A 20219-nucleotide genomic window follows, 5' to 3' on the forward strand; every position below is an offset into this window, starting at 1 on the left:
AATCTATGGCCCTAGCTAGCCCCATGACACTACAACAGACATGGAGCGGTCACTTCCCATTTACGTGGGCTCAGACTTCAATTCGCTATTTCGGGGTACAGATCCCCCGAGACCTTACGACCCTGTACACCAGCAATATCACCCCATTGCTCCAAGACACCTCACAGCATCTACAGAATTGGTCCACTTTTCCCTTATCGGTGGCGAGCCGGGTAGCCCTTTTTAATATGGTGCTCTTTCCCAAATGGTTATATCGCTTTCAGGTTTTACCTCTGCTGCTGTCCCATGCCCATAACATTCGTTTAACGAAAGAGCTACAGCGTTTTCTATGGGGTGGTAAGCGACCACGTATGCCCTTGCTACGGATGTGTCTGCCCAGGGATAGGGGGGGCTATGGTTTATTAAATGTACGTTGGTATGCTATGGCTTGTCAGATGAGACATATTAATGATTGGTTTAGAGGAATATCTGATTTTTCTGCTACACCACTGGAGTTATCTTTGCTGGCTCCGTTCCATGTGAGCTATTTTCTACATGTGGCGGATCCGAGGATGCGTCCTTTGGTGTCTCACTACCCCATTTTTACGCCGGCCAGAAGGACATGGAGATGGGTCTGTAAAACAGCCAAATTGTCTTCTAGGGCGTCTTTATATTTGCCTATACAGGGCAATGGAGCTTTCCAGCCGGGCATGCAAAATGTCACCTTTCTTAGGTGGCAAGCACAAGGTCTACAATATCTTTTTCACCTGTTTTCGGAGGAGGGGAGCCTGGCCACATTTGCCGAGCTGCAACGAACTTTTGACCTACAGGCTAATGATCTCTTCGCCTATTACCAGATCTGTCACTATGTTCAGTCCCTCCCAGTGGCTGCTCTTACTGAAGTCTGCAGGGAGGCACTTTCGGAACTCTTCAGCCTTCAACCCAACAGAGGATTCCTCTACAATTTCATATTGTGGGGATCCAGGATTGCCAACCAAGTACGAATCTGGATATATTAGCGACAGCGTGGCTGAGGACTTGCATTGCCAGTTGACTGCTCAACAGTTACAACGGGTCCTGAAGAACATTCAGAAGGTGTCACCCAATATTACTCACTGGGAAATGCAATTGAAAATTGTTCTTAGACTTTACATTCCACCGGAACATGCAGCTCGGATGGGGATTACTGCGTCGCATTCTTGCCCGAAATGCAATCAGGCTCACGCATCTTTGAGTCACATGTTTTGGGCCTGCCCGCAATCCAACAGTTTTGGAGACATCTTGGCCTATATACCACATCGCTTTGGGGAAGGCGATGGCTTCCGCAACCGAGGGTGTTATTTGGATTTTATAATATAGCCTCGCCCAAACCCAGGGGAATGTTAGCATTTATCTCCAGAGCCCTTTTGATGGGAAAAAAAGCCATCCTCACCAACTGGCTCTCCCGTGATCCCCCATCATATGCACAATGGAGATCCCTAATGACAGTGCACGCAACACTGGAGAGACGCATGGTGGGAGACTTGACTCTTGGCCCGGGTCGCAAATTTTGTCAGGTGTGGGAGCACTTCTGGCAGGACCTCACACCGCATGCTCGCAGTAGACTTTTGAATCTTTAAGATTTTATTCCCACTCTCAGCTGTTGGACTGGCCATGGATTCTTGGGGAGGGGAGGGGAACTGATTATATTGTTGAAAATGTTATTTCCTGACTGGTACTACTGTTTGTATTTGCTTCTTACTTCTGGAATAATAAAAATCATTTAAACATAGAAAGAAGTAACATCACCACCCCTGCTGCCCCTCAGCAATCTCCATCCACCCCAGTAAGCATTACCAAGAGCACACCTGGCTCTCCCCCCGAAACCCCACCGCACACATACTCCCCAAACAAAACCTCCATCCCTCCCAAAAACACTCACCCATCACACTCCCACTGCCCATCTCCCTATTAAGGACCCCTTGGCCTCCAAACAGCTAAAGCTGCCCCGGCCTACATGTAAGTCCAGTGGTGGTCAGCAGCCCTCTCATGTGGGCTGTCCTGGAGGCTCACTGCTCACAGCACTCCGCGCCGTCGCTCCTCTGGTCTGTCATCACCAACCGGAAGGTCCAGAACTCTCCTCCCCTCACTCTCCAGCAGGTCCCCCCACAGGAAGGTTAGGAGCACCTAGTTCTTGTAGCACTGACCAGGCCTCTGCCACAGTACGGACCCGTCTCGTCGCACTCCCCACCATCAGTGCCAGGCAAACGGATAAAGCCACTGATATCTGAGGCCCTCTCTCTGCGGAGATAGGTGGTCACCGCTTGCATATCCTTCCAATTTTGCAGATAGCAGCGCCAGATCCTGATAAATGGCCACCTTCAAATGATTCCATTTGTAATCCTTCTGCTTCCGCGCTGCATGGAATATGTCCTCTTTCTCCCGAAAGCTGCCAAGGCACAGAACAATGTCTCGGGGCAAGTTGGATTTGGGGTGCCCCAAAGCCCAATGCGCTCTCTCTATTTCTATTTCCATTTCCGGCCCCTCCTCTCACCTGCCAAAGCACCGGTGAGGATGTCAGTACAGATGTCCAAGGCCATCCGGCGGGCATCCTGATAGGCACTTTCTTCCGGTACCCCTCGGATCTGGAGATTACACCGCTGGGATCTGTTTTCCAAATCTTCCAATTTGTCCCACATCACCACCTCCTCCGCGCGCACTCCTGCCACAGCCTGTTGCACCTCTATGATGTCCACATTCATGGTGTTAACATGTGCTTCCACCTCATCTTGCCTTTTCACAAGCTCCCCCAGCTTATGTTTTAAATCTGTGACTGCTTTCATCACATCGTGGTGCAGGGATTGCATTTCCTTGCGAATATCCAGCAGCAAATCCCTCAGGGAGTCCGGCGCCTCCTGGAAGCCCCCCTGCACACTATTGCCAGGCCGATCCAGGTGTTCCACGCCACTCCCCAGTGTGGCCTCCGACACCACCATCTTGGCTGCCTGCGTCGGGCTGACTCTCGCTGCCTTCGGGGCTCCTTGTTTCTTACTGGCGAACCCGTAACTATCCAACTTTCTCCTCGTGGACATTCTATTCGGTCGACAGTTGGTCACGGTATTTCGGGGGCTGTGGGTGTCGCTATTGGGGTGGTTTATGCTTATTTTTGCAGTGGCTCCACCAGAGCTTTGATTAGAAGTGACCGGTCATGACGGTGATGTCACTTCCTCCCCTAAGCTGATTGGTTAATGAACAGGCAGATTGACGTCAGTATTTACATCTCTCTGCTTCACTCAGGAAAACTGTCTCAAAGCGCGAACAAGCAACATTACGATAACTGATTTCAGACCTTCCTATCTGGAGCTCCAAGGGTAATTTCAAAATGCAGTATTTAAAGTTATTGATATTGGTCTTTTAACCTATTATTTCATTTTTGTTGTTGAATAGACAGTTTAAGATACCAGTTTTGGTTGTTGAATATATTTTTTTCAATATTCTTTTTTTGTTTTTTATTATGTTTTTAGTTCATTTAATCCTCATTTCTCCTCTTGATGAAGCAAGATGTGTGAAACACAATCGGTGTAGAGAGGAATTGGGAGTTTTGTGTTAGCTTGTTTGAGAGGTTTTCACGGACACTTTTTGTTTTTTGGAGCACTTTTGGATTGAGAAACACCTGGGGAAAACATTATTCTTGGAAAATAACCAGCATTACAGACTCTCCCTACTAGACTCTTTCTACCAGAAATAGAAATGGTAAGATTAACACCGAGATAACAAATATGAGTAGATGCCCACGAGAATGGAAATTGAGCTTGTAAACTAACTACCACCATCGGTGGAAGCGTCAAGTTGAGGATCTCTGACTTGGACATATTTATTTTAAAGACAGAAATCAAACTATATCCATCCAAAATATTTACAAATGCCCGATGACGACTCCGCTGGTTTGCTGAGGGTAAGAAGGATATCATCTGCAAACAATAAAACATGATGTTTCCACTGAATTCAAAGTCACACCCACTATCTCCCTGGAAGACTGAATCAAAGAAGCCGAAGGCTCCACCGACAATGCAAAAAGTAAGGGGAATAAAGCACATCCTTGCCAAGTGCCTCGAAAAATCTCAAAGGCATCAAGACATTGACATTTATCTTCAAGGCAGAAAGAAGCTGATGATACAAAGCCTGAATCCAAGTCAGATAGGGGCCCGAAATACCCATTTTATGCAACACTGCCAACATATAAGGCCAGGTACACCCTATCCAAAGGCTTTTTCTGCATCTAATGACAGGAAAAGTACCGGAACTTGATCTCTTTTTGCATGGCCTCAATTATATGCAATACCATTCGAATATTATCCAAAGCTCTCCTCCCCCATATAAATCCCAATTGGTCAGGGTGCACAATAGTCGCCACCACTCTCTGCAGGTGGGCAGCTAAGATCTTTGTATATATCTTGTAATCAGTGTTCAAAAGCGATATTAGCCTATAAGAACTACAAAGCTGAGGATTCTTCCCCGGTTTAGGAATCAAGGTAACTGCCGCCAATCGCCAAGAGTGGGTAAGTATCGTTTGATCCCCAATAGTATTGTACACCCTGACCAAAAGGGGGGCCAAATAACTTGCAAAACATTTATAAAAGCGATTACCAAACCCATCTAGCCCTGGAGCTTTTGAATGGGATAGATCCTTAATAGCCCAAACAACCTCCTCAAGTGTGATAGGTTGTGAGAGAGATTCTGCCTCAACTGAATTACAAGCAGACAACTTCACTTTATCCAAAAATTGCTGGATAAGGTCCACATCAGAGGACATTTCCGGGGTATACAGAGTCCGAAATTACTGGAGAAATTCCCCATGAATAGCCTGGAGTATCAGATAAAATTTCCCCAGTAGTATCTCTAAAGGCAGTAATATAATGTTGTTCCCTACGCTTTTTTAATTTGTAGGCAAGCAGCCTGCTAGATTTATTATTAAACTCAAAGTGGGTTTGTTTAAGCCTATTCAATTGGAGTGAAATATCTGCCGAATTAAGATCATAAAGTTGTTGCTTCACCTCTTGAAGCTTTGCACCAATTGCACATTTGTCTGCCCCCAATTGCAACTCCAAGCTGTAATTCTTTGAGTTGAGCTCGTATTTAGACTCCTGATTCCTCTTTCTATAGTCGAATGAGCCTGCATGGAGATTATATTACCCCTCATAACCACCTTTAAGGTTTCCCACAACACAAAGGGCTCCTTTTATTAAGGTGCGCTAGCATTTTTAGCGTGCGCTGAGCTGAAGATTAGCACGCACAAACCCCGCGCTAAATGAAAAATACTAATGCAAGCTCTATAGAGGCATTATCGTCTAGTGCGCACGCTAAAACTGCTAGTTCACATTAGTAAAAGGAACCCAAAGGGAATAGTCTCAGGCCTATCATTATCATCCAAAAAGAATTTCAGTTGTGATGTAAGTGCTGAAACATTGTCTGATTCCAATAACAACGTCTCATTCAATGTCCAATAGCGCCTACCAGAAGGTATGGTGGCATAAGAAAGCATTATAGTAACGGGGGCATAGTCAGACCAAGTGGCCTGATGTATAGTGGATGCCGACATTAAACTTACCAGAGAAGCACAACCCAATCATAAATCTATTTGCGAGAAAGAAGAATATTTAGGGAGAGAAACAAGTGTAATCTCGCTCTTTCCAAGTGGCCTAAGCGCCAAAGATCATATAAACCCCATTCGACTTAAGAAGCTAAAAAGTTGAGCTTTATCTTCTGCGCATAATTAACTACAACAGCAGAGTTATCCAGGACTGGATCTAACATTAAGTTTAAAATCTCTCCTAGCACCAAAAGTACTAAACTAAACTAAATCTTAAGTTTATATACCCGCATCATCTCCACGGATGTGGAGCTCGGCACGGTTTACAAGAAACTTAAAATATAGGGAAGAGAAGAAAAAAAAAAAAAAAGGTTTACATGAACTTATATATAGAAGAGTAGAGTAAGGGGGGATAGAATTACATTTTAGTGAAAAGCCAGGTTTTCAGTTGCTTGCGGAATAATTGGAGGGAGCCCAGGTTCCGCAGCGGGGTAGTAAGGTCGTTCCAAAGACCTGTAATTCTGAAGAGAAGGGATTTTCCCAGTTTGCCTGCATAGCGAATACCGTGTAGAGAGGGGAAGGATAGTTTATACCTTTGGGTGGGTCTAGTAGAGTCAGGAATCGAGGAGTTATAAGATAGTGGGATTAAGGGAGGAAGGATTCCGTGAATGATCTTAAAAGTACCCTCTATATGGGCCACTAATATTTGAGAAATATGGGCAAAAAATTCTCCCTGTGCCATATTCGGCACATAGATGTTCAAAAATGTGTATGTCTTCTGATTTAATTGTGCCCTTACTAACAGATACCAGCCCTCTTCATCTTTTACAATATAATGGAACTAGAAAAAAGAACCCCAACCCCTTAGTTTTTGAACTACCCCGATATGATGCCAAATAAATTTGTGGAAATCGTGGATGTGCTAAGATTCCCTCGTACCTAGGGTATAATTGTGTTTCTTGTATAAAAAGCACATCAGCTCTTAATTACTGTGCCTCCTAAAACAAAAGAGACTGCTTGGTAGGGGTATTTAAGCCTCTCACAGTTAGGGGCATCAAAATAATATCAGACATTTCTAAGTATATCTACCATATCCAATAACATTGGTAGTGCAAAGAACTCCACACCTAAGAAGGGTAAACCAGAAACTAAAAAAACAAAACAAACACAAAAAATACAAACCCACATTCCCCCCCCCCCCCTGTCCCCCCTGAAATCTCAGTTCAATCCAACATTCAACAAGATGGTCATGCACGCTGCACTAAAACCCAGCGTGTCTTTATGCAAGTAAAATGCCTAACTAATAAAAGAAAAAAGGAGAGGGGGTGGACCCCTCCCCCAGAGCCAGGCCAGAATCTCCAGGCTAAACTTGGCCAGCTTGCTGAGCCCATGTAAATAATTAGTAATATCAATAATAACCCCTATATCTCAACCTCTCCTAGGTATCATTGAGGTATGTTATACAGCAAAAGCAAGAAACTCCCCATTTCAAACACAAAGAATCACAACAGTGCCTTCAAATAACTACTCATTATGTTCATCAAACTGAAATCAGCGAACAGCCGAAATAGTGCCCGATTGCATTTTGATCTGAGAAGATTGTCTGGTAAGACGGCCTTTCCCTTTCAAGACACGCTGTCATTTGATCGAGGAATGCAACAGGGTCCCTGGAAGGAGGTGACACTGGAAACTGTAGAAAGTTCACGATCATCTGGAACTTGTACCTCTGCAACAAGTCTCTAGCTGCTGACAGTGAGCAAAGTTTGTGCAATTTGCCTTCTCTATAAAACACCAAGGCAAAGGGATGCTGCCATTTGTATTTGATTCCCTGCTCCCGCAAATATCTGGTATAGGGCTTAAATTCACCTATTTATGCAATGTAGTGGACGCCATATCTTGATATATTTCTATATTATATATGTCCCATTGAAAAGGTGTCTTAGCCCTGGCCACCAATAAGATTGCCTCTTTCAATTTGCACTCTCCAAAACGGGCCACTATGTCATGAGGCACATTTGCTTGCGGGCATCCCACAGTGCGATGCACTCTGTGTATATATACACTTTCTCCGGAGGTTTTGCATGGGAAGTTTCTGTTAGTAAAGCACTCGCCAAACTTTGTATGGTACTTTCACAGTCAGTGAAATCAAGCAGTTCTGGGAGACCACGGAAGCGTAAATTATGCTTCCGTGAACGATTTTCCAAATCTTCCAACTTGACCAATAGGTAAGTATCTATTTCCTTACATCCTTGTACCGATGTTTCCAAGTTATTAATAGCATCATGGTGGTCATCCAGACGCGCCTCGGATTCCAGTAAACGATTACCGAGTTCAGTAATTTCTCCCCTGAGGCCATTGCAAGAGTTCCCAACTCAGAACGCACTGCTTTAAAGTCACACTTAATTTCTTCCAGCAATGACCGAAAGCTCAATAGCAGGTCTGCTGGTGCTAGAACCTCCTGTACCTCCAGCAGGCCATCTGCTGCATCTGGGGTAATTATAGCAAGCTCCGACGCTCTTCAGCTTGGAAAAGAGATGGCTGAGGGGAGATATGATTGAAGTCTACAAAATCTTGAGTGGAGTAGAACGGGTGCAAGTGGATCGATTTTTCAATCCATCAAAAATGACAAAGACTAGGGGACACTTGATTAAGTTACAGGGAAATACTTTTAAAACTAATAGGAGGAAATATTTTTTCACTCAGAAAATAGTTAAGCTCTGGAACACATTGCCAGAGGATGTGGTAAGAGCAGATAGCGTAGCTAGTTTTAAGAAAGGTTTGGACAAGTTCCTGGAGGAAAAGTCCATAGTCTGTTATTGAGAAAGACATGGGAGAAGCCACTGCTTGCCCTGTATCACTAGCATAGAATATTGCTACTCCTTAGGTTTTGGCCAGGTACTAGTGACCTGGATTGGCCACCATGAGAACTGGCTACTGGGCTTGATGGACCATTGGTCTGACCCAATAAGGTTATTTTTATGTTTTTACAGTCTGCTACACAAACATGAACCCTCCATGAGAAGAGCTGGAACATACTCAATAAAACCAAAAGACTTCAATATAAAAATCCTTCTCAGAAATCATCTTCTACTACTTATGAGAGAAGATACTCTGCTTCCTCAGCATCAGCAAGACCACCACCTCAAAAGAGGCAGAGACAACAAAAACCTCAGAAACGTTAACTGACAACATCTAAAAAACCAGCACAGTCTTTTTGACCTGCTTCTAGAGAGCATAGTCAAATTAACCACCTTAAATCCTCTTCCCATCGGAGGTTGATTACTGGAATTTTATCCACGTTGGACTCTCATCACCACAGATAAGTGGGCTTTAAAAGTCATAAAGGAAGGTAATTCCCTTAATTTTGTTTCTATTCCACCAAATTTCCCTCCAAGAGAGCCTCTCTTACATCTCAACAGACCTCCCTTCTTCTTCAGGAAATAGAGGCTTTACTTCAACTAAATGCCATAGCGGAAGTTACTCATGCCCAAAAAGGGATTTTACTCAATATATTTTCTAATTCCAAAGAAGACAGGAGGTATACGTCTGATTCTCAACCTCTGAAATCTCAACAAATATATTGTAAACGAAAAGATTCTAATGTTGTCTCTGGTAACCTTGCATCCCCTTCTAGATCAAAATGAATGGTTATGCTCTCTAGATCTCAAAGAGGCTTATACTCACATTGCAATTCACCCAAAGTACAAAAAGTTTATTTGATTCAAGATAGCTCATCAACCTTACCAATACAAAGTTCTTCCTTTCAGACTGGTGTCATCTCCAAGAGTTTTCACAAAATACCTGGTCGTAGTTGCTGCGGCATTTTGTTCCTACTGTCTTCAAGTATTTCTATACCTGGACGATTGGCTAATCAAAGCCACATCTCCTCAAGCAGTTTGCATGGCAACAAAAAGACCATAGATTTTCTTCAACAACTGGGATTCGAGGTCAATTTTCCAAAATATCAATTAAAGCCTTCTCCATTTTATAGGAGCAATTTTAGACACAAATCAATTAAGAGTTTATCTTCCTCAACAAAGACAAGACAATATAGTTAATCTTTCCAAACAATTTCTACTATGCAAACCCTGCCAGCCAACCAGATGACGCAACTCTTAGGCCACATGCAGGGCCGGATTTTCCTATAGGCTAACTAGGCTTCAGCCTAGGGCCTCAAGATCAAGAGGGGCCTACATTCAAATTGTTAGCAAAATTAAAAAAAATTCTAAAAACAGTGAACACTAAAACACTGAACCGAAAATAAGGAGAAATTCTACGCTTCGGGATCGGAACCGGCTCCGGCTGCAACGGGGCGCCGACTCGGCTTCTCCCTTTCTTTTTCTCGCCCTGGGAGGAGGATTGGGGAGGAAAAGACGTCAGTCCGGAAACAGCTGGGCAAAGCCCAGCCCCACGGGGAGAGAGGCAAAACGTGGATCCATCAGGACAGGGCGGCCCAGACTGGCATCTGGGGTGGGGGGTTTTAGTGGAAGGGGGATGGGAGGCAGGCAGGCATCGGGGGGGGGGGGGTGAGGTGAGGAAGGACGCACTGGGGGCACTATGGACATAGGAAGGGGCAATGTTGTGTGTTATGTTTGATTAGTTATTGTTACAAGTACTATATATGGTGCTGAGAATAAATGTCCAAATAAGTGTTCTCGACTTTTTTTTATTTATTATCCGTGTCACATTTTTTATAAAGGTTAGTACCAATAACAACATGTTTCATTTAACATATTAATATGTATCACAGTAATGATGTATTTTATTATCTCTCGTGTAATTTACAAACTTAAAAATGGGAGATGAAAGGGCCTCATAAGTGGAATAGCCTAGGGCCTCTTTTCATCTAAATCCGGCCCTGGCCACATGGCCTCCACAGTTCATATGACTATTTGCTCATCTACATCTCAGGATGCCACAGTGGTCTCTGGTATCTCAGTGGTCTCAAGCCATCGATCCTTTGACAAAAAAGATCAAAGTCATTTCATCTCTTCAGAAATCTCTTCAGTGGTGGATAAATCCAGACAATCTCTCCAAGTGTCTTTTGTTTCAGATTCCCCCACATCAAAAGGTTCTTACAACAGATACATCCATGTATGCTTGGGAAGCTCACTTGGACAATCTCAAGATGCAAGGTGTTTGGAATTTTCAAGAGAAAAAGTTACACATCAGTTTACGAGAATTAAAGGCGATTCACATCTGGAATTGAGAAATTCCTTGCAATATTTATCTAAAGGCTGTATATGAATAGGAAGATCAGAATGTGTTTGGCAGACAAACTCAGCAGATTTCTTCGACCTCATGAATGGTCTCTAAATTCCAAAGTATTCCATCAGATTTTCAAATTGTGGGGACCTTTTTGCTTCTCCCCTCAATCACAAGTTACCTCAATTTTGCTCCAGACAATATTCTCTGCATCGTCTAGAAGATGGCGTTTGTAAAGGTTTGAAAATTTTCCCTGATGCAGCCGTTTACTGGCGAAACAAGGGCCCTGTTGGAGGCTTGATTTCAACGTGGTAGAGTCTCTCCAGTATTGCAGTGCTTCGGGGGAGCTGACATTTGAGGTTCGCTGTTTCCTATGAGTCAACGCTGAGATGAACACCCTAAAGCTGTGTACTTATGTTGAACTTTTGTAATTTTTGGTTCTGCTAAAACCCTGTGCACAGTGGTGGGCTTAAGCCCCTGTTTGAAATTATCATTACTGCATGGAGTTTTTTTTATTGCCTGTGATAAGATACAAACGGTTTGAAATCACTGGTGATTGCCATCTCTGAAAAAAAGTAAGTAAGGCCTTTCATCCAAAGTATACATATTGCGATCTCAAAGTCTGTCCCCAAATACTTTATGACGGAGACCACTGACCATTTTAGTAGCCATCCCCTGGATCAACTCCATCCTGTTTACATTTTTTTTAATGGTGCAATCTCCAGAACTGTACACAAATGAGGTCTTACCAGAGTCTTACACAGGAGCCATCATTACTTCCTTTATCTTACTGGTCATTTTTTTCACTATGCACCCTTCTAGCTTTTGCTGTCACCTTCTCTACTTGTTTGGCTACTTGTTTGATCACTTAAGTCCCTTTCCTTTTTTGTGCACAAGTGTTTTTTTCACCCCTTAAACTGTACCGGTCCCTCAGGTTTTTGCAGACAAAATGCATAACCCTGCATTTTTTAGCATTACATCTTAGCTGCCAAAATCTAGACCAGTATTCTTCAACCTTTTTACACCCGTGGACCGGCAGAAAAAAAATAATTATTTTGTGGACCGGCAAACTACTAGGACTAAAATTTAAAAATCCCGTTTCCGCCCCATCTCCGCGAGCTCGGTCCCCACAAATCATCTGATCCCATCCACACAAGCCTCAGTTATGATTTTATATTGAATGTATTTTATTAAAGTATAAAAAGAAACAATATTCTGTAGAATTGTCATTTTATAAATACAAATAATTCAGAGCAAGGATCAACAAAACCCCTGTCTCCCCTCCCCTTCACATATATCCCCTCTACTATCAAGAAAACTGAACAAGCCAAATTATTACAGAATGCTACACAGAAATATCATGCTAACAGAATACTGAAGTAACACATGACAGGAATAGTTTTAGGGGAGTGCAACTAGGGCAACTGCCCCCTGGTCAGAGAGCGCCCTAAGCCAGCTGAAAGCTAAAGAAGCACTGCCTGGGTTTTGCAGTCCCCAGTTATGTCTAACACCAGCTCTAGCAGGATATATATTTCAAATCTGATATATTCTAATCACAAAATAGAAATAAAATTATTTTTTTCTACCTTTTGTCGTCTCTGGTTTCTGCTTTCAATCTTTTTTTCACTCTCTTCCTTCCAGCGTATGCCCTCTCTGTCTCTTCAATCCAGCATCTGCCCCTTCCATCCACTATCTGTCCTCTCCCCCTTCCATATGGTATCTGTCTTCTTTCTATGTCCCTCTCCCCTTTCCATCCAGCCCCTCTCTCCTATTTACATGATTCATTCCAGCTTCACTGTTCTCTTCATTTTTATCTCTCCTACACCAGATCTATCATCGTTGTCCCTCTGCTTATTTTTCTGCTGACCCCTTCTTATCATCAATCTCTCTACTTTCTCATGCCTGTGTCTCCCCTTCCCCTCCTCTAATCTCTCTGCCAGCTGTTTCCTTCCATTTTTCATTCTCCCTTCCCTCCTCCTCCTGTCCAGCAGTAACTCTCTTCCCTTCCTCCCCTCCCAGCAGCATCTCTCCGTCTCCCTCTCCAGTAGCAGCTGTCCCTTTTTTTTCCTTGCCCAGCAGCTTCCCAGATTCCTTTCCCTCCTCCCCTCCCAGAAGCATCTCTCCTTCTCCCTCTCCAGTAGCAGCTGTACCTTTTTTTCCTTGCCCAGCAGCTTCCCAGATTCCTTTCCCTCCTCCCCTCCCAGAAGCATCTCTCCTTCTTCTCCCTCTCCAGTAGCAGCTGTCCCTTTTTTTATCTTGCCCAGCAGCTTCCCAGATTCCTTTCCCTCCTCCCCTCCCAGAAGCATCTCTCCGTCTCCTTCTCCCTCTCCAGTAGCAGCTGTCCCTTTTTTTCCTAGCCCAGCAGCTTCCCAGATTCCTTTCCCTCCTCCCCTCCCAGAAGCATCTCTCCTTCTTCTCCCTATCCAGTAGCAGCTGTCCCTTTTTCCCCTTGCCCAGCAGCTTCCCAGATTCCTTTCCCTCCTCCCCTCCCAGAAGCATCTCTCCTTCTTCTTCTCCCTGTCCAGTAGCAGCTGTCCCTTTTTTTTATCTTGCCCAGCAGCTTCCCAGATTCCTTTCCCTCCTCCCCTCCCAGAAGCATCTCTCCTTCTTCTCCCTCTCCAGTAGCAGCTGTCCTTTTTTTTCCTGGCCCAGCAGCTTCCCAGATTCCTTTCCCTCCTCCCCTCCCAGATGCATCTCTCCTTCTCCTTCTCCCTCTCCAGTAGCAGCTATCCCTTTTTTTTTCCTGGCCCAGCAGCTTCCCAGATTCCTTTCCCTCCTCCCCTCCCAGAAGCATCTCTCCTTCTCCCTTTCCAGTAGCAGCTGTCCCTTTTTTCCCCTGCCCAGCAGCTTCCCAGACTGATAGTGGTTTTCTCCCCTCCCAGCAGCTCTTCTTACTTCCCAGCGCAGCGATTCACGAAGGCAGCCTCGGGTCCTTTGTTGTGTCGCGCCGCCTCTGAGGAAAGAGGAAGTTGCATCATCAGAGGCAGCCGCGACTCAGCAAAAGCCCCGAGGCTGCCTTCGTGAATCGCTGCGCTGGGAAGTAAAGGAGAGCTGCAGAGAGGGGAGAAAGCCACTGTCGGAGGCTCCCCAAGATCTCTCCGGCCCAGCGCACGCTTCCGATGCTGATCTTGCCGGTCCTGCGCGGACCGGCAGGAAGTTCAAATGAGTCAATCTTGCTGGTCCTGCGCGGACCGGCAAAAATTTCCTGCGGACCGGCGGTTGAAGAACTGTGATCTAGACCATTCTTCAAGCTTCACCAGGCCCTTCTTCATATTATCCATACCATCAGAGGTGTCAACCCTATTGCAGATTTTGGTGTCATCCTCAAAGAGCTTCAGCAATATCATTTACAAAAATGTTAAAAAGAACAGGCTCAAGAACTGAACTTTGTGGTATGTCACTGGTATCATCCCTTTGCTCAGTGAGCTCCATTTACTATGCTCTTGTCGCCTTCTGCTCAACCTAGTCTGTTACTTTGGGGCCCATACCAAGGGCACTCAGCTTATTTATTAGATGTCTGTGTGGAACTGTATCAAAGGTTTTGCTAAAATCTAAATACACCACATCTAGCCTTCTCCCTCGATCCAACGCCCTGGTCACCCAGTCAAAGAAATTGATCAGATTTATCTGACAAGACCTGTCTCTTAGGGGAGAACACACTCCAAGGATTCAAGACAAAGTTAGACAACTTCCTGCTGAACCAGAACGTACACAGGTAGGGCTAATCTCAGTTAGGGCACTGGTCTTTGACCAGAGGGCTGCCGCATGAGCGGACTGCTGGGCACGATGAACCACTAGTCTGACTCAGCAGCAGCAATTCTTATGTTCTTAAAAGCATTTTTGAAATTTACTTACTACAGAAGTCAGGTTTACTGGCCTGTAGTTCCCTACCTCTACTGCTTTTGTGTTTAGGGACCACATTTATCCTTCAATAGTACTCCAATATCAGTCCCAACTCTAGAGAAGCATTGAAAAGGTCAATCAGCAGAGCTGCCCGAATGTCCTTAAGTTTCTTCAGTACTCTTGGATTTATGCCATCCAGCCCCATCACTTTGTCCACCTTTAGTTTAGCTAGCTACTCAGAAACACAGTCCTTTGAAAATCATTCAGGGTCTGCCATACTTGGATTCCTGATTGTGTTTGTCTTCTGCGGTCTTGCTCCCAGCCTTTCAGCTGTGAATACAGTACAGGCATATTTGTTAAGCAATTCAGCCTTCTTGTGCAATAAGACTGGTAGTCTTGACATCTGGTTAAACCCCCCATCAGTCGTGAGGGTTGTAAAGAGCCCACTGTTTGTTTTCATGCTCCACCTCCCATCACTTTGGGATGAGCAGCACCCCCCTCAATCTTACTTTTTACAAGTGAGCCTGCCTTTTCTGCTTGAATTTAATCTTTATTTTCCATTTTTTTAAATTATCTGGTCAGAGACTTTTGGTGCTGCAGAGGATCCCGATCACCCTGGGGCATTTCTGGCTGTGAGAAGATACAGACTGTCAGGGCTGAGGTTTGTAGTCCACAGGCATATACCTCACATGATTCCTGTGTGGTTAGTCTGCATCACTAGTTCTTAGAGCTCAGGGTCTGTACTAGTGCTGCCTAATTCAGGAAAAATAATTTTGATTCGATTCGATTCGATTCAGCCTATTGAATTGGTTTTTCGATTCGATTCAATTCGATTTTCCAGCCCAATTGGGTGTTTTTTTCAAACATCATGATGGGTTTATTTTATAGTCTCTTCACCCCATTTGCCCTCTCTTACCCACACTGGCGCTGTGGTGTAAACAAAATAAACAAACAAAAAAGATTTTTCCTCTCTGTTAAATCCTAGCTCACGTTCATGGTCTTACACCAGCTCTGGCAGGATACACATTTCAAATCTGACATGGGAACTGTGAACTAGCACCAGCAACAGAAAGAGCAGGTCAGAGAAGCACTAGGCTCACTGCACTGCCAGCTCACTGTACTGCTGTCAAACTGGGATTATTAGACCATTTGGGAGGGGGGGGTGGTATCAGAGTTGATACCTATGTGTGAATATGTGTGTTGGGGGGTGGCAGAACAAATGTAAACATTGGCCCCTGCTCACTGAAGACCTTTGGTATAGCACTGATGTATCTTTTCTACACTTAACACATTATACACATGGGTCAGTACACACATGCATGTACCATACAGCAACACACAGATCTGTAGTGTGCATGTACTGTACATACCAGACAACAGTGCTGACAATACAAACATGAGAGTGACTGTATTCAGTCTGTATGCACATATATTATACACAGACTGTACACACATACACACACGAGGGCAGTGCTGATTCTATACACATAGCACTGCACTGTGCACATACCGTACACATAGGCACATTCTGGATGTAAACCCCCCCTTCCCTTACCTGCTAGCCAGACTCTGGCGGCAATGGTGCCTGAAGGGCATGAGATGGTAGTCCATGACGTCGAGCAGCAGCTTCTGAAAGATGGGGTCGGAGCGCATGAAGTCGACTGACTAGACACGCTCCACGAGCTCGGGCGCCGGCATGAGGGCAAAGCAGAGGTGCTTCATAAGGTCCGGCGCGTGCTGCATATGCATCTCACGCTTGTGCTTCAGCCAGAACACGGACATCTGGAAGAGCTAACTCGGACTCAACGGGCGGCGGCAGTGAGTCGAGCAGGGCACATGGCTCATTGAAGTTGAGCAGCAGCATGTCCTCCATCAGGTACTTGTTGGCTAGCTTCTTAGTCTCCTCCAGGCCACGCAGGGCGGCGATCTTACACACCTGCTTGTGGTTCTGCACCGAGATCTGTTCGTTGAGGAAATGCACACAGAGGCGAGTCACCTATGGGATGTGTAGGAACTTGCTCACAGACAGGACCTCCTCCAAAGTGTCCAGTGATAGGGTCTCTTTGGCCGTGTACAGGTACTCCAGCACCAGTCGCAGCCCGATGGATGAACAGCCCTGCAGCACCAGGTTGTTGTTGGCCCGCAGGCTGACCAGCAGCTTATCTTTGGGCGACCAGGAGGGCGTGCTAGGCGCGTCCTGTGGCTCCACCTCCCGCCTGGCTGTAGCACTTCCGAAATGGCCAGGCCGATTTTTTTTTTTTTTTTTTTTTAATGAATCGATTCGAATCAATTCACCCAAAGTGAATCGGTGAATCAATTTGAATCGGAAATCAGGCAGCACTAGTCTGTACCCTTGGGAGCAATCTCACCCCAGGTTCGGCCACAGTGGGCTTAAGCACAAACTGAGCAGGCCCCATGAAAATTGATTTAATGGAGTGCCTGTTTTAGTATTAATTATCTAGGTAAACAACTTTTTTATTTGCCTGCTGCACCCACTCATGATTTTACAGACCTTTAGGTTGTATTTTAGCCACACACTTTGTATTTTATGAAGCACTTTGTATTTTGCACGATTATTTATTTATTAATTATTTATTAAGTATTTATGTATTTATTTATTTCATTCGCACTTTACACATAGACACTGTTACACCACACATATTCTTTTATATACATATTTATAGTATTTATTATATTTATTACATTTATTGTTGTGTGCATTGTTTTTTTCACAAGGTGTGTACTTAGGGACAATATGCATGTGTTGCCCATTTAAACCACTTTTCCTTGGTGAAAAAAAGTCTATCCAGTTTTGGGAGGTTGTATAATGCAGTTTGCATTTTTAGACACATATGGACTACATGATGTATGAGGCTATTCTCAATTAGACTGTGGTCTTGAGATATCGCCTGAGCCAGAGGTCTATGCTCGTTTATGTACGAAGGGCTCATACTGATGTCCATTATTCATTTATCAATCTGTAGAATTGCCCCATCTCTTTATACTTTTTCTCCCCAAGGATCAGGTGAGTTAACCAATTCCTTTTTACCTTTATTACTCTTTGGATTTTATTGGCTACGATCCAGTTAGGGTTTCTTACTAGTGCTGTTTACAGACCTCTGACATATCTCCTCTTTTAACCTGTTTAGCCTTGCTGTTCCATTGCTTTCACATTTTGGATGCCTTTCTCGGAACCATGTCTACTTGCACTGTATCTTTTTTGAGAAGAAACAACTGGAACTACACACAGTTCTCAGGTGCATTTGTACCACATGTGATATAGAAGCATTATATTTCCTGTTTAAATTCATACCATTCATCTGATTTTTTGGCTGCTAACACCTTCTGATTCTAGAATTTCAGCATATTGCTCACAGTAACCACCCACAATTCTTTTCCTGGAATGCGATTTCTAATATGGAACCCAGAATCATGTACCTATAATTAAGCTTATTTGTCCTGTATGCATCTCTTTGCACTCTTCTACATTTAATTTCATCTGTCTATTAGATGCTGAGTCCTCCAGTTTCACCAAGTGCCTCTGCAGCTCCTCACATGATTTTTCAATTTTGTCATCTGAAAATTTGATCACCCCATTCATTCTTCCACTATCCAGATAATTTTACAAATATGTTAACAACTAATTCTACTGATTTACCTTTCATCAGTTTCCTATATTGCCTCCTATCCCATGACTTTTTAATTTCCTAACAAGTCTCCCATGAGAAAGGTAGAGAAAATGCAACAGAAATGTAAACACCTCCTGCTCCTACCAAAACCACAAGAGGAGCTCAGTACCCCAGCATAATACCCTCCACTTTAAAAACAAAAACAGAGTCTGGTAGCCAAATACCTCCCAACTTCACAATAACACCATTAGTCTCTCTTTTCAGTTCTTTCTCTCATTACTGTGCCTAGCAGCTTTTATCTTCTTTCTCACCCCTGCCCTCCCCTTAGCTCTGTGCCTTCCATCTCTTCACCCCATACCTCCCCCCCCCTCTTTTTGCCCCTTCTCTCTGCTGTCACCCCACCCATATTATTTTGTTATGTTACCATATGGTCTGTCATCCGTTTTTCTTCTCACTCTATCCTTAAACTTCCTTTTTTCTTCCACTCCTGCTCATTTACTTCACTCTCTTATCTTCCACCCCTATGGGAGAATGCTATAGAAAATTGAATGAATGAAATATCAAATCCTATCCCCTTTCCCTTTAGCTCTCACACCTTTCTCAGCAGTAATTCACAGTATGTTACATTAAAGGTACAGAAGTGCTGAGGAAGGGAGGAGAGAAATTTGTGCCGACTGAACTTTAAGCCAAGAAGACCCCATTTATTTATTTATTTATTTTTTTGGTGGGGGGGGGGGCAAAATTAGTGGCTTATTGAGTATACCGGGTAAAGCCAACTACTCTTCAGCTGCATGATTAATTCCCTCAGCATTGTTCCTTTTCCTCCAGGCCCTTTGCTGCCCCCTCTGCCCCCTTAAAGTTCCTTTCCTACCCTTTTGGTTTGTCCTTCCCCCCACCCAAAACTGAAATGATGTATCCTTTTCTGTTTTTCCTTTTGTATCCATCTTTACCCTTTAGTATGTCCTTTTTGCTTGTCTCCCTTTTTTAAAAATTTTATTATGTTATTACCTGGTACATTACTTTCATGACATAATCTGTCTCTGTATTCTTCTTCTGTTGGAACCAGGCCACTGACATGTGTGATGCCAACCCCATCACGATGCTCCTCCTCTGCATCTATTTGTACAAAAAACTGCCTCTGTATGTGCCAGAGAAGACGATTGATTTTCAGGGCATTCTTCATTCCACTATTGTTAGACAGATATGGTTTGATTCTTCATAATGTTCAGGTGTCAATTTTGGGTGTGATGAGATGTGAGGTCTCAGGAATAAAGATGACAATAGTCAAAAGACAGATACATACGCACAGACTTATTTTTGGAGTTTGCTTTCACACAGGCTAAAGCTTGTTTGCAGTTTTAACTGATTCCGTCTCCATTTGGGACCCCTGATGAAGGTGTGCTTCCGAAACACGGACCATATCTGTTCCATTGGTTTGTTTGCCTTTAGGTGATGTTTTTAACCGCATTTTATCCATTGTCATAATAAACTTTGCTTACATCATTGTACGCTCGTCTGCAGTTTTCCTTGCTTTGGTTGGTCTTCGTATTCCTGACTTCAGACTTTGTTGGTTCTTCTTTCGTGTTTGTTTAGTAGTCAAAAGAAGCATAACCAGTGACCCCGGTAGGGTGGTTAGGACTGCAAACATCTCTCTGTGCAAGTTACCCCTCTATGCCTTTGTTTAGGGTTATACCTGCTACTTTGTACTTCGTTCTTATTTTCCTTGCATACCTTCTTCTACAGCTTTCTTCCTCTCATTCCTGGTCTTCACTAATTACTTCCCTCTTTATGCCCTGTTGTCCTCTCACCTGCAAGTTCCCCTCTCTAACCACACTTCCCCTGACTCCCGACCCCCTCTGTCTCCATTCACTCCACACTTACTTCTTCCTTATCTTTGCATCTCTCTTCCACTCTCTGCCTCTCCCTTCCCCACTTCTCAGGGTATACCCAGCTAATCAGGTTTTCAGGCTATGCATGAGACAAATTATACCAAG

General features: G+C 44.0%; 1 pseudogene; it reads right to left on the reverse strand.

Moving 5' to 3' along the window:
• Positions 1 to 7545: 7545 nt before the first annotated feature.
• Positions 7546 to 19408, reverse strand: LOC117354912 (annotated as a pseudogene).
• Positions 19409 to 20219: the final 811 nt, after the last annotated feature.

The sequence above is a fragment of the Geotrypetes seraphini genome, chromosome 2 (genome assembly GCF_902459505.1).
Source record: "Geotrypetes seraphini chromosome 2, aGeoSer1.1, whole genome shotgun sequence".
NCBI lineage: Eukaryota > Metazoa > Chordata > Amphibia > Gymnophiona > Dermophiidae > Geotrypetes > Geotrypetes seraphini.